Source organism: Nelumbo lutea, chromosome 5 (assembly GCF_056320005.1).
Source record: "Nelumbo lutea isolate HS-2025 chromosome 5, American lotus-T2T, whole genome shotgun sequence".
In the NCBI taxonomy this organism is placed as follows: Eukaryota; Viridiplantae; Streptophyta; class Magnoliopsida; order Proteales; family Nelumbonaceae; genus Nelumbo; species Nelumbo lutea.
This window is the reverse complement of record NC_142688.1, coordinates 69,523,911-69,539,343: the sequence shown is the minus strand read 5'-3', so window position 1 is coordinate 69,539,343 and position 15,433 is coordinate 69,523,911. Positions and strand designations below refer to the sequence as shown.

The following is a 15,433-nucleotide window of genomic DNA, read 5'->3' as shown; positions in this document are numbered from 1 at the left end:
GTTGCGCAATCTGGATGCTCTCTCGTGTACTATGACTCAGACTCTGACTAGGTGTCAACCAGGCTAGCCGAGCTGTAGGGCCGAGCTGATGTCTGAGTATCCGAGTTGATGCATGCTGCAAAGAATAAAAGATGAGAGTGCTCGGGTATCTTTTACCTAGGGTGGGCACTTCGATGCTTAAGTCAAAAAAGTGTTTGGGAATTTCTTTAAGAGATTGAGAGAGCTCAAGAGTACTAGTGCGCATACTTCCCAGGTGGATTTAGACACCTTTTATAGCCATCAAGGGGCTCAAGGCCTCTTGGCATCGGCCCTGAGCTTCTGACAGAGATGTTTCCACAATATTAGGTGTATTAATTTGCCGGTTGCAAGTTTCATGCGGCAGTTGCAGGTCGTTCGAGTAGAATCCGGCATACGGTATGATGAGTTATTCTAACAGTTGTGATATCGGTGCCTTCGGTAGTGATATCGGTGCCTTCCGAGTCGCCTTAGCTCACCTCAGCTCGGCTGACTTCTTGGACAAGTCGCCAATAATCTTACGGGCTCCACTAGCTCGCCCTTGCCAAGGTGGAGTTTAGGCTGACTGAGGTGCTTCGAGCTAACCTACTAGGTTGGTCTGCTGACTTAGTGCTGAGATGTCGATAGGAGCCACGTGTCGCCACTTATTTGGGAGGACCAAAATACCCCTCATCAATTGCCTCCCATTCTCGAGCTGGTGTCAGCCTGATGAAGAGATTAGGTCCTAATGGGGTGTTTGGTCTGGTTGCTTTGCGCGTCGTCTAACTCGCTTGGGCCTGGTCTGAGGCTGTTTGGATCGTGCCCCTTTTTTCAAAATTTTGAATCTAGAAAAAGGGGTAGACATGCACGTGGGAAGACATTTTGGATGGGCGTGTAGATTTCAAATTCGAAGAAGCGCACATTGCACACGTGAATTCAAATTTTTAAATTTGCAAGCACCCAAATTATTGAATTTGCGCGCGTTCCACCAGTTGTAGCCTAGCTATCGATGCATCTACACTATTGATCTTTTTGGTCTGCGTGCCCTACCAGATATTGTCCAGCATCTGTGCCATTGATTTCCCCTCTTGGCGAGTTATAAGTATGGGGTCCCCTACTAAGGTCCCCTCGCACATTGTTGCTTTTTGGAGTTTTCTGGGAGGAATCTGGTCAGGAGGTTTGTAAGCTAAGCTAGTCTATTGGGCTGAGTTTTGTTTTTTGTTGGTTCGAGTTCCGCTGCCATCATCTGTGATCTTATTCCACTCTAGTGAGTATTCCAGTTTTTGCCATGTTAGGTAGTCCATCCGAGTGTAGATCACCTGATCAGGGGTTGGACGGTGAAGTAATCTCCTCGGGGGTGATTCGTATGGAGAATATAGTGGTGGTGCCTTGGTGGGGAAGAGGCATGAAGACGAGCAAGTTGTGTTTGCTTTCGACCCGACCAAGCTCTCTAGGAAGAAGATAGTTGAGTTGTGCCATAGATATGAGATCCCTAGAGAGTTCAACTGGATTGAGTTATAGGTCGATCACTATCCTTGGGATCATGACCGAGATGCACTGTGTATCAACAAGGAGACATTAGTCGCTGGTCTCCGATTTCCTCTTCATCCTTTCATAACCGTTGTCTTGAGGCATTATCGCATGTCCTTAGGTTAGCTCACGCCTAACATGATTCGGACTTTGGTGGGGTTAATCAGCTTGTTCCACCATCATAATTTCCCATTAAGTCTTGAGGCCTTTTCTACCTTGGTGCATATGAAGAGAATCTCTGGTCCCTTTTGCTTCTACCTTCCTTTTCACAAAGGGAGGAAGGTGTTAGTCGATTTTCCTAACAAAGTCAAGGTGTGGAAGAAGAGGTTCTTCTTTCTTGCTAGGGATGGTGGATGGGGTTTGGACACCGTCTGGTACAGTGATTGTCGAAAAGTTGTCGAGAATAAGGATGGTGAGTTGCGAGCTGCTCTTCGGGAGTTTATTCGCGAGGAGGTCCAAGTTGAGAGGGTTTTGTCCGAGCCCATGCTTGTGTGGACTGGTTTGAGTCAAATAGGTAGGTCGGTTACTTGGACATGCATCTACATTTTGTGTTTCTTCTGTTGTTAGATCAATTAACTGTTCTAATCCTTCCACAGGTATGGCGAGCTTGGCCTCCATGATAATAGCTAACAAGGAGAGGAGGTCCTCCAGGGAGAAGCGGAGGGCTAATCGTCATTCTTCCATGGAGGGGACTTTGGTGCCAAGATGAGGTTGCCCGGCTCTGCTCCTCCCATCGTCGACCTAGAGGGAGATGATGAACCGAAGTGTACTGATCAGTACTCAATCCCTGCCACTTTCCAACCCCAAGTCAGCCAAGAGGAGCGAGAGGCTGGACCTTATGTTGAGGACATTCCTCCCTTTATCCCCTGCGTCGCTGATGTCTTGGTGATAGATCGATCGTATAACCCTCCCTTTATCCCTTTATCCCCCAAGATATGCGCCATTACAGCAAGCTAGATCCCATCGATGCTGGAGCTTAGATGTCTTAGTGCATTGTCTAGGTTTATCTTCTTTTATAGTTTCTTGAGCCTTGTCTATGAGATATCTTATTCTGATCTAGGTCTCTATAGGTGAACACTTTCAGTCAAGTCTTGCTAGATCGTGTCCGTTCTGGGCAGAAAGAGAGGGCCAGCATGTAGGCGAACATCAACTCACTTCAGACTGAGATGCAAAGGCTTTAGGTTGACTCAAAGGGGGAGCGGCAATGTTTCTACGAGATGAACCAGAAGTTTTAGCGTGAACTGATCGAGGCACAATGCGAGCTAGAGGAGAGAAGCTCAAAGTATACTCAGGACATACTTCAAGCTGGGGAGGAGGTTGTTGCTTGCTTCCTAGAGTCCTCGGAGTATGAGAAGAAAAGGGTGGATGATGGCATCCCTTCAATGAAGAAGGGTTTCAAGCTATGTCGTTGTTACTTGAAGCTGTTGTATCCCTCTCTCAATTTTGGGTCTGTTTCTGTGCATCGAGTACCGGGTGAGCTCGCCACATAAATGAATGAGGAGCCCTTGACCTTGGAAGAACACTACAAGGAAAAAGACTTTTAGTGGCAGACAAAATTTCCGCTAGAGGCTTTATCGGAAGTTGGCAAATTACCACTAAAACAACTGCCGCTAAAACGTTCTAGTGGCAATTTTTGTGACCGCTAGTATAAATTTTAAACTGCCGCTAGAAGTCTTTTTTTTTCTAATTTTTTCAAATTTCTTATTCTCTTCTTTGTATTCATTTAAATAGAAATAAAATACGAAAATAAATAAACATAAATTACAAATAGAATTTAAAAAAATATTCTTCATTCAAAATATTTGAATCACAAATACATAATCAGACTTGAATATTTAAAAAAAATATTCTTGGTTTGTAAAAGAATTTACAAGGTAAGTTCAATTACAAATAATGAACTGCTTCACAAGACAACGTTTGCATCTTCACATTCAAAGAAAGCCTTTATAGAGTCTTCCAAACACCCACACCTTGAGTACATGCTAATCAATGAACTAACCATGGATACTGCCGAAGCAGCTCCAGACTTAATAGCTTCAGCATGAATCTGCTGCCCTTGTCCAAAGGTTGCCAATTCTGAACATGAACTAATAACAGTGACAAAGGTAATTTTGTCTGGCCTGGATCCTGCAATCTTCATAAGATTATACTGATCCACTACTTCCTCGGAGCACCCATTTTGTGCCCGCCAGCTATGAGGGTATTGCAGGCAACAACATTATGAATAGGCGTTCCCTTTATTACTCTTTCCCCTTTTTCCACAAACCCACATTTCATGTACATATGAGCCAGAGAACTCCCAACAACCAAATTGCCATCAAACCTAGACTTCATTATGTAGCAATGGAATTGCTTTCTAGGAATAAGTGCTTTCAAACCAGCGCAGCCCCTAAGAATACTACCTAGAGTAAACTCATCAAGTCGAAATCCAATTTCATGCATTTGAGATTACAAATCCAATGCCTCTTTGTTGAATTCAAATTGTGTAAGTCCAGTAATCATTGCATTCCATGTCACAAGGTTTCTCTCATGCATTTCTTCAAACAGCTTCCAAGCAGTCTCCAAATCACCACTTTGTATAAACCCACCAATCAAAATGTTTGATGTCATGATGTTGTTCCTAGGCATCACACCGCAATATGCAATTCTTCAAATTTGGAATACATGTTAAGGAGATGGGTGGAAATAAATTTGTCTGAAGAACAACTGGATGTGATAATTAAAGAATGGAGCTGCCTGCCTAGAAGAAGTGATTGTGAAAGAATACATCATTGAAGAATTCATCTCTGGACTTGACAATACTTTTAGAAGTGTTTGTGGACAAAAGTTGACAAATTGTGATGCATGGACCTTTATTATATTGGGAAAATAAATAGAGGAATCTTAGTAAAGGCTTGCTCATGCACTTTATGTGCCTTCCCTGGTAGTCAAATATATTAAAGAGAATGTTGCAATTAGGGACCCTTCATCAGAATACTAAATTAAAACAAGGTTCACATCAAAAACAAGAAGAAGAAGAAGATTCTTTCTTACTCACTCACATCCTTCATCCATAAATAAAATTGGTCTTCCATCTATATAATCTACAAATCAATGGGGAAAAATCATAGATTAGAAATGTATATCATAAAATATTTCAAGTAAAATGATATATATTAACAGATTGATAGCATAAAAATTACCTAAATAAAATTATCAAGTGAGGTTTCATTCATGAGGTGGTAATGGGGTGTGCTTCAGAAGAATTAACGGAAAAAAAAACTATGTAACATCTAAACATTATATAAATCAGAAAGACCAAAACAACAATGATTGTACAATATAATAATCACTTTTTTAGTGGATACCTGACCAAATTGATAGCTCCAAACAACACAAACATGACTGTTATTGAGATAGAAATCACTTTATGCAATGTCATTTGTGAGATATATCAGTGCACTCTGTTGCCTAGTCGTAGGAAACCCCTACATTATCAATGAACCAAAATCAATGTTATCAATGAAAACAATAAAATAACACACTTACCAGTAGCATTAAATAACAGGTTGGAAGCATTGCAGGTGCCCATGTCAACTCAACATCATTTTCTTAGAGGTTAGATCTTTGGCTTCCAAAGAGAGTATCTTATACCAATGGATCACTCAATAAGTCATTTCTGCACAGATAAGATGGCTAGGAAAGGAGTAGACAAGGATAAGTTCCTCTAGGGGCAACACCCAAGGGGAAGGGGGATTGTTTTGATCACCATACTTTATCATTGACAATTCCATGTTTTTGCTAACCTCTAGTTTTAAGTTTCCAGTCTGGATCTGCCTCTGAGAATCTAGATGAACCCAGATACATTCCCTATAATAATGAACTCCTTCAGTCTTGTTATTGATTAGAAACACTAATAACATCGAAAAGAACCACAACTTCTTCTTTAGGAGAGTAGACTAACATGAAATCAATTTCCAGATTCAGATTATTAATGTGATAATTTAATACTATTTATGCCAAGTTTGAATATTAGGGTAGCATATACCAAATTATTGATAATTCCATTTTTTTCAAAATTCAGAAAAACTGGCAAGTGGCAATATAAGCAGTGAGTTTCAAGTGAGTGGATATTCTAAGGATTTTCATCATTGGCTCTAAAAGAACCTACTTGAGTTATTAGTAATCATAGACAAAAATAGCCCTCTGCTTTTAATTCCACCCTTTCTTCAAAATGAGATTTTAATGTAGATAGTGAAAGATCTTAAAAAATTCCTCTCTTGACATGCTCAATGTTGTTTGAAAAGATTGCGATGCTTAAACATCTCTCCACCACCAATTATTTATACTATAGTCTCATGAAAGGTTTCATATTCTAAAAAGAAAAATTCTTCTCTTGCTCCATATTATTGTTAGAGAGGTTTATTCCACTTGAATGATCCATCCACTACCTATTTATAATTTGTTTTACAATGCAAAGCTTTGGTCCTGAAAAACAAAATTCTGCACTTGCTCCACATCTCTGCAATGGTTTCTTGTCACACTTCTAGGATTCGCCCACCACCACCCATTCACAAGTTGTCTTGTCACCCCATACAAATCTCCTCAAAAGTCAAAACCCAAAGTCATTTGTACATAAATCAGCAACTAGAGCAAACATTCTTGGAAATTGATAGGTGTTTTCCCCCTACATGGGTAGCTTGTTGAACGCAAACAAAAAGGTTCCTAAGCAAATGTTCGCTCAGCTTTGCTAATGTTAACAGCAAAGCTTATCCATATACAGATGGTTGCTCTATTAGTGATGAAAAAAAACATTAACAAAGCCATACCAATTCTTCAGTTACTAACAAATTCGATTACAATTCAATTCCCAATCATAAATGACTTCCGGCAACCATACCAATAATTCTAAAGTCTTCACTCACATGGAAGTGTCTGACTTTTGAGACATTTTAGTGACTGAGACATTTTGACACATGTAAGATGGGCGTGATTATGTATCCTAATGTTTCTCTAGTGGTTCTCTTTTGCCAAATAAATAAATAAATAACAAGTCTAATAGTGAATTATGGGTCCACAATCACTTTCAAATGCCTATGGCCCACAATCAGACTCTTTAATTTTTAACCCTATACTAGCCATCAAATAGAGATGATCCACAACCACTACTCAATCTTTCAGTTTGCATTTATGGCTGATGTATGGCTGATGTAGGCCAGATATTTTTTATAACCATATCTTGCACAAACAAAGTTGTGCTTACCACTAAGGCTAGTTCTATCTAAAAGGGGATTATTTGTGACAGTCCATCAACAACTTAATAAGACTAGAAAACTTGAAAATGAATCTATCAAGCAAGGGAGCATGACTAGTTCCGAACCCACCCAAAGTCGAGGATGATCAGAAATTTTACAAGGAAAGATGGCTGATATGATTCCTAGATTCTAAAATCGACACAGATTTGAGAAACAAGGAAATGACTCTTCATTTCCTAAAATCCAAATATCCATTTTATATGATTCTCAAACCAAAAAGGAGATTTTTGTACTTAATCGACTAACGGAACGTTCAAGGAACTCATCAATGACCTAGACTGGCCCAACCAACCGATCTGACCAAACGGTTAACCTGGACGCCTCTAGTGCTCTTAGATCTTGATAGGGATAACCACCAAGCCTGTCCGACAACATAATTTACTTCATTACTGGACCCATATGGCCATATCATTTTTCTTTGGTTTTAGAAGTCCAAGCATAGTCCAGCTGGTCAGCAGCTGATATACCTTTAATTGCAGCCCCTTAATTCCATAATAGTTCAAACTAATGGAACCATGTAAACCAATAATATTAATCCACATCTCCTCTTGGTTAATCCCCCTTCCCCAATCCAATAAAAAAGGTTCATGCATCTTAGAGAAATAATTAATCCACAATTTTCACTAAAGCCTCTTCCATCTTTTTTATTAAACCTTCGACTTTATGTTAGACACACTAAACGTCCAACAACAGAGTTTAAGAATCAAAGTGCATGCACCTTAACTTTCCCTACACAAAAAGCACATTGAAACCTATGGTGCTTAGATACAAATGTGGATACAGGAAACAAGGACATAACTCTCCATTTCCAAAAGTTCTAGACACAAAAACGGGTATAGGTGTCCCACATTATATGCTTATATCTTGTGTTTATATCTAGCTTTTGAAGCTAATTGTCTTGTATATCTAGCTCTAATACTTATGTCTTGTCATATTTAATTAAATTTCTACCATGTGCATATATTTTTATAGAGGTATATATCCAGGTATCATACACATCAAGATATTTCTTTCCGATATGAAATGCTAACAGTTTGGATCCCTACAAAAAAAAAAAAAAACAATTGGGTCCCAATAAGAAATTTCTAAAACTAATGGGAAAGTAACAATGCTAACATAGTAAATCTTAAATGAATCATATCAGCTTAATTAGACTCCACCTACATACTTCTTGTGTTTGTAAATGCAGACTTTTAGGCAATCAGCAAAGCAAAGTTAAGCTACCATATTTGTTTTGGAGTTTGTGAGGCACTAGTATATAGGACTGTTTGTTATGGCCAGCAAGCTTATGTTACTCACACTTAGTGAGGACACAACTGTATATGGTATTGGATACAAATTTCATTTAAAATTCAAGTATCTAATATGATGTGGCTCCCTTTTACAAACATCCAAGTATCATAGCAGCAAATGCAAATTTTGCTTTAGAGTTTTTGTTGGATAAGCAATTCAAAGTTTCATACAATGACCAACAAAAGAAATATAATACGACAATAAAAATAATGTCATAGGAGATGAAAAAATTTGCCAAGTAAAGCATATACCAGGGCAAAGACCAAGATAGAGCCGATAAGTAGAAGTTGATCTGTCCCTCCTTATAAAGCATTGAACGGGCTAGTCATGGGGCTCAGGCTATTCAAAGTTGAAGCAATGACGACAAAAAAAAAGAAAATTAGTAGAAAAAATAGAGAGCAAAAGAATATTATATGAAGAGAGAGAGAGAGAGAGAGGCGTAAAAACCTGCTTTAATGAGATAGGGAAGGTAATCTTTCCACATTGCTCAGCAGTCTTGACTATCTCTTTTACAATCTCTCTCCATGACCTACAAATAGACGCACAAATAACAACACTTCTCCTCGCAGGCCACGATGTTTTGCTATCCTCCACTCTCTAGATCACATCCATAAGTAACTTTGGAGGTAGATTAGCCCATGGGCCCTGTTCAATCGAATCTGTTTGGAACCATGAAACATTAGGACTAATATGTGATCTCCTGTGGCTGCCCACATCCTTTCCTTTTCCCCCTCTCCTCGATATGCATGAAATCTCATTCTTCGTCTTCCTGAGCTCCCAAACAAAGCTTTTGAACAACATTGTAACCAAATAGATTCTTCTTTCATTAATTATAAGATAATCAGAAAAACAAAAAGGAGAAAATAGAGGATTAGTGAGGTTAACCTGGGACAAAGAAAACAACCGTGTTTAGTTCCAAAAAAAGGATAAACTAAATAGTTGGTGTTTTTTTGTTTCGACTTACCTAGAGTATACAATGCAAATGTTTTTACATTTCAATTAAAATTTGATGGGCTTGAACTAAACGGAGAAATCTAACATCCTAGAAGAATTGTTAAACCTATTACCATACTAAGAGTGAGGGAGAGCAAGAGAGGAATGAACGATTGAGAAATAGAAAAGGAGAGAGATGACTGAGCGAGAGACAAAGCGAGAGAGGGATGATTGAGAGAGAGAGAGGGGACAGGAGAGGCGTGAATATTTTCAGTGAGCAAGAGAGGGCGGGAGGAATATTTTAGCAGCAGTTGTTTGGACTCTAGCGATAGTTTTAATCGACTACTGCTACTAGAACTCTATTTTCTTGTAGTGGAAGAGGACGATGATGGCAAAGAAGGGGGTGAGGAGGGTGGCTACGACGAGGCACAAGATGATGATGGTGATGAGTAGCTCAGCCCTGCAGCTTGACTGGTTTGGTGGTTGTGGTCTTTCTGTTATTTTTGGGAGTCGGCACACTCTGGGGACTGCATGCCCTATTGATTTCCAAACTATTGAACTCTCTCTCTCTTTCCTTTTTGCCTGTACAACTATTTGGCCTTCTTTATCTTCTTAATGGAACTTAGTATTTTCTCAACGCACCTTCTACTACTTGTTTGTTAAGCTCAATTGTAATCCAGTTATATTAGCTCAGATGAATTGTCGTCACATTAGTAAAATGCGTTTCTGTACTTTTAGCTTCATTGACTTTGCTTTATGGGACTCTTGACTGAGTTGTTGGCTAACCTTTAGCGAACTCATAAACATAGCTCGAAATACTTATCTTTAAAGGTAATGCCTACACAATTTATCTACATTCCAGGCCCAAGGCACTATCTTCCCTTCGAGTGTTTTGAGCTCGTACGCATTTCCGCCAATAATTTTGGAGACGCTATAAGGGCCTTCCAATTTGGGCCAAGCTTTCCTACACCGAGCTCAGGTACCATAACTTTCCTGAGTACTAGGTTGCCACCTCTAAATTGGCATTTCTTAACTGGGCATTATAGTATCAGGCTACACGTTGTTGGTATGCTGTAGTCCGAATGTAGGCCAGTGGTGTGTCTGGAAGCATGTCGTTAACCACTTAGGAACACTAGTTTTAATATTTGTAAATTCTTTTCCGATTCTCAAACAATTACAAATACAGTAAAAGGGTGAGAACGGGTTGTATCTATAGGGAAGTGAGGGAAAAATTAATACGTACTCAAATCTGGACAAGAGAACATAAGCAGGAGTTGTAGAAATATAGAAATTATTTAATTAAACTGGAAAACTAGAATCCGAACATCGCTAAAAGTTAAAAGTGCGGAGAAATAAATAAATGAAAGAAATGAAATAAAAAAGTTTGTAATCTGATCAGAGGTAGCAGTCTCTGGATCTCTCCTTCGATCCTCAAACTTCTCAAGCTAGGCCTTCTGTCTTACTTGGCCGAATTCCAGATTTGTAGAAAAGAAAACGAAGATCAAACGGAATGAAAATAATTTGCAAAAAGGAAATAACGGAACTGGAAATGAAAGAATAGAAATTAAATTTAAGACTAATGGTTGGGATTCGAATCCATAGGTGGCAGTAGTGGCTTTAGCGAACTGCAAGTAGGAACCCCTCCTCTTGCCTAGGTGTCCTCCTCTTCCTGGGGGTAGAATCCAACCCTTTCTCAGGAGCCCTGGGGTTCTTTTTATAGAGAAGGGTGGATAAAACTGGGATTAGAGGGAAAGAAGGGGGCGACAACTAGGTTTTAGCAAAGTTATGGGTGCCCTAGGGCTTCTAATAAAGGGTTAGGATGGTTCTAGGGTGATCCTTGGGCTGAGAGGAAAAGGAGATGGCACCCAATATTATGTAGGGCTGAGATTTGGGTGCCTAGAAATGAATGGAGGAGATTGAGGCGCTTAGGGTTGAAATGTGGAGATTAAAAGGAGTGGGTGGCGCCCTAGAGTGGATTGTTGAGATAGAGGATGTGATGGAGGGATGAGATCTAGTGGTTAGGGGCTGAATGGTGAGGATTAGAAGTTAGGTGGCACCCTAGGGTTTAAAAACTACAAAAAGAGTGCCCTAAAATGAGTGGTTGAGATTAAAAGAGGTAGAGGATGGAGATTAAACACCTAGGGGCGATTAGGTGTGGGGAGCATGCTAATACAGTAGGAGGGGCTCTATACTAGGTATAGCAGATAGGAGGCGCCCTCCTGTTTATAGTTTTTCAAAAAAACACCCCCTTTCTCAATTGGACTTCACACCAGCTTCCCAAAAAGTACATTTAAGCCATGTAAACTTCCGAGTTTTGCATAGAATTTGCACAAAGAATCTCAGAGGCCACAATATTGATTTTAATTGGGAAAATGGCACACTTTGATTATTCTAAGGCCAAAAATACCCCTGAAATGTTGCCCTTTAGGCATCAAAATGTAGAGTTATCACGCCCCCCCAAGTTAACCATTGCTAGTTCCTTAGCAATGCAGCCTTAAAATTACACTAATCATAGAGATCCTTCCCATCTCAAGATCATCCCCAACAGAATTAGTTAAGCATCCTGATTCTAGAATTCTCAAAATCTATAGAGATCAGTATTGGGATTAAGGGGTAAAAATGTCTTAGTTTGGATATTACAAAAACCTGGCTTAAAAACCTTATTTACCCTTCCATTTGTACAATGTTTTGATAAGCTGAGATTGATTTTTAAAATCAGACAGGTATTCTTCTTATCATTTCTGACAATGGATTTCTACCCCTGAACTTGATTTGCACACTTATTTCTATTGTTACCTTCCACCGTTTTACGTGAATCTCGACACTTGCCATAGGTGAAGAGACTCGGTTACTAAGTTACGTGATTGTCTTTGGCATTCTCTTTTCCGTTTGACGCGAATCTCAACACTTGACTTAAGTGAAGAGACTCGGTTACTAAGTCTAGGGTGTCCATTGACCTTTTATTCTTTCTCTATCTCTCTTTTTCTTTTTTTTTTTTTTTGCAACACTGGTCAAGGTAGTCTACTATTTCTAAAAATTTGAAGAATTTTTGTCTAATTTCTCCATCTTTCTCTTCTTATCTTGGCAGGGGAAAAATTGGGAGTATTTTCCACTTTCTAAACAGTTTTGACAATATTCAAATAAGACCAATTTAACTCCTGTCACTTGCTACCAATTTCTACAAAATTCAATAATATTTTATTAGTTTACTCAACTTTTTCTGTTTGGGAATCTCCTTTAATGGAAAAGAATTAAAAATTTTTCAATGAAATTTTAATTCTACATATTAAAAGGCTTAGCTTCTCAATTTTTTTTTTAATTTTTCAGTTTCTTTCCTCACCCCTTACTTAAATGCCATTGTCCCCAATGGCATGACTAGATTGATGCAAAAAGAACTTGGACCAAAGGGAACAATCAATAGGGTTTTCTTGAGGGATTCAAGGTCTGTTACCTAGTCTCGAGTCGAAGAAAGGAAATTCAAATCCTAAAAACAAAAAACTACATTGGATTGCCCCCCAATCAATGCTAAGTTTAACGTCTTCAGCCAGATGCATTTACACATTTCTTCCATCTAGACTCTCAAACTCACTTTCTTCTTCATACCAACAAGGCTCAGACTAGGCTAACCAAGGGGTAGATAAGCCATTCACAAGATTGTCCACTATGTCCACATTGCATTCATCTTCCCCTAGGTTTGGATACTTAGAGACACTAAAAACATTCAACTGGACCTTCTGCTCCCCAAATGAGATGTCCATTTCCCCCGACTTGCAGTTGATATTTGCATTGGCCATTGCTAGAAACAACCGCCCTAAGATTATCGGGTTATGGTTCAGTTCTTTGATTGGGGTCATGTCTAGGACAACAAAGTCTATAGGAAAATAACAATTCTCTATCCTATCAATGACATCCTCGACCGGGGTAGGTTTCAACTCACCAATCCTAAACCATTCATAAATGATGGACGGAAGCAGGTTTACACTTGCTCCAAGATCCAATAGGGCCCGATCAAAGGTGATTCCAAAGATGATACAGTTGATGAGAGGAGCACCCGGGTCTTTCATCTTCCAGGGAATTTGGTTCAAGAGGACCGCACTCATACCTGCCAAGAGCATCACTTTTTGTGGGGCCGATCGTGGCTCCCTCTTTGGGTGCATAGCTCTTTCAGAAACTTGGCATAAGCCAGGACATGCTGGATTGCATCGAGGAGAGGGATGTTAATCTGTACTTGTTTGAATAGTTCCCTGATCTCCTCATTGAGAATCTCTTTCTTTTTCTACAATGGCCCAGTTGTTAGTGTGGTTGTAAAAGGTACCACAGGTTGGTTCACTTTAGGCTCTTCTTCTAGGTTTTACCTTTCTTCTTCTTCCCCCCCAACTTAGGGTTTTCCGACTCCTTTCCTTCTTCAATTTTCTTCTTCTCATATGGATCTTCCAAAATTCTCCCACTACTTAAAGTTGTAACAACTTTAGCATTTTCGAATTGGGGATTCTTAGGAGGTGGTTGAATTTGTTGAGGAAAACCCAATGGCTGATTCCTAGGGTTTACAACCGGTTGACTCGGTAATTGCCTCACTTCTCTCCTTGCATTAGCTTTGGCTAGCTGTCCTATTTGGCTTTCTAACCTAGCAACGGACTGCTGCTAATTTAGGATCAGCTATTGAAGTTGCATGAATTAGTCATCTACTAAACGAGATTGTGGAGGTTGTAGGTAACCCAGATACGATTGGGTCGGTTGGTTCCTAGGGTAAACCTACTGGAACTGACTTTGTATTGATGGCCTTTGAAACTGTTGGGCCATGGAGTTGGACAGATGCTGATACTGTTGGGACTGTAGATTGGGTTGATGTGTCCTTTAAGAAAAGTTAGGGTGATTTCTCTACCCATGGTTATAAGTATTGAAATATGGATTATTGTTGGGCCTTGAGAAACTCTGGGCTACCTGAACCTGTTCTTGGATAAAGGGTGGAAACTGGGCCACCGTAGGACAGTCATCAACCTGGTGGGCTAGGCTGGCACAAATGGAACACACTTCGGGATAGGATGTAGAAGGGCCCAATTGCTAGTTAAAGGTGAAAAATTGGTCAATCTTCTGGGCTAGAAGATCTACCCTATCCAACATTCTAGAAATGGCATTCAAGTCCACTTTTGCCTCGAGCTCTATATTATTCCTTACCTCATAGAGCCATGCCCTCTTTGAGGGTTCCACTAACCTTTTGTAGGAATACAAGGATGCATTGTTAATGGAATTCTCACTCAGGGTCTCAAAATATGCTTCATCCTCGCTCTTGCTCAAAAATGCCCCCCCACAGGATGCATCTACCATTTGCATGTATTGATCTATTAGACCTTCATAGAAGGCCTGGACAATTTTCCACTGAGACAAGCCATGATGTGGGCATTTTCTCATTAACTCCTTCGTTCTCCCACATGCCTTATGAATTTGTCAATCAGGTGTTTGGGTGAATCAAGTGATGGCTCTTCTCATGGTATTGGTTTGTCCTATAGTGTAAAACTTTCTAAGGAATTCTCGTTGCATTTTTGCCCAAGTTCTAATAGGTCTCCCTATGGTTCCCAACCAGTGCTTGGCCTTGTCTTTCAAGGAGAAGGGGAAAAGAGTTAACCTAAGGGCATCATCATTAAAATTTTGAATCCTTACAGTGGAACAGATTTCTAGAAACTCGTCTATGTGCTTGTATGGGTCCTCACTCGGGTTCCCATAGAAAGAGGGGAGCATTTGGATTGTGCTTGACTTAATCTCATACTGTAAGGCTTGAGTATCTGGCAATTGTATACAGGACGAAGGGTTATACTGGGTTGGAGTGAAGTATTCCTTCAACTTTCTAGGTTGGGCATCATTGATTCCGGCAATTTGGTTGTGTTGTTGGTGATGGAGGTATCTCTCTATTTCGGGTATGGGTTCTATAGTTTCTCTCCTTAGAGATCTCCTTCCCAACATACAACTTAGAAGTCCCTTTTTCTTCTTTTTGAAGTTTGAAATTTAAATTTAGCATTTAATTTCAAATTTGGATTTTGAAATTTAAATTCTGAAATTTAAATTCAAAATCAGAAATTTTCTCTTTTTCTCTTTTTATTTATTTATTTCTTTATTTATTTATATTTTTTTGAACTTTGAAATTTAAATTTTTGAAATTTAAATTCAAATTTAGATTTTGAAATTTAAATTCCTAAAATTTAAATTCAAATTTGAAATTTAAATTCCTAAAATTTAAATTTAAATTTGAATTTTGAATTTTTTTTTTAAATTGCAAGTAAATCAACCACACAACCTGGGGTTGACCTAATGTTTCCTAAACTAGTGGTTCAACCAGTGTGAATCCTTTTAGGTTCACTTGGAATTACATCACTTCCTTTGGTTAGCTAGGCAAG

At 39.3% G+C, this 15,433-nt stretch overlaps 1 pseudogene; it reads right to left on the bottom strand.

Annotated features, from left to right (window-relative positions):
* Positions 1–3,391: 3,391 nt before the first annotated feature.
* LOC148852828 (pentatricopeptide repeat-containing protein At2g41080 pseudogene) lies at positions 3,392–13,108 on the bottom strand (annotated as a pseudogene).
* Between the last annotated feature and the right edge of the window lie 2,325 nt (positions 13,109–15,433).